This window comes from Sinocyclocheilus rhinocerous, unplaced genomic scaffold, assembly GCF_001515625.1.
Source record: "Sinocyclocheilus rhinocerous isolate Xijiao unplaced genomic scaffold, SAMN03320098_v1.1 scaffold168, whole genome shotgun sequence".
NCBI lineage: Eukaryota > Metazoa > Chordata > Actinopteri > Cypriniformes > Cyprinidae > Sinocyclocheilus > Sinocyclocheilus rhinocerous.
In genome coordinates this window covers 692,313-692,670 of record NW_015635532.1, presented here as the reverse complement: position 1 = coordinate 692,670, position 358 = coordinate 692,313, and positions in this window count along the sequence as shown.

Genomic DNA, 358 nt, shown 5'->3' with positions numbered 1-358 from the left:
AAAACTCTTCCCCGCCAAAGACGAGTTTTTACAGCTTTCCGTGTTTTCACTGTTATATACTCGGGGGCGCTATTAAGCATCTTCTGAACGAGTACAAAACCTCCCGAACAAAAACACACGTGAACAGGACGGAGAAACGAGCGACCTCTTATGTAAACAGATGCATATGAAAAATAATGCGATCATCAGCAATAGACAGCATATAAATGAAAACTGCATAATGTTACAGATTAAAATGTTGATCCAGGAAGTGGTATATGTCTGTGCAAGCTTTGGAGGTGTTGATGGAAGCGATTTACTGGATTTATGCTTTGATAATCGTACTGAATATTACCCAGATGTAGTTTTTGATAAAAAT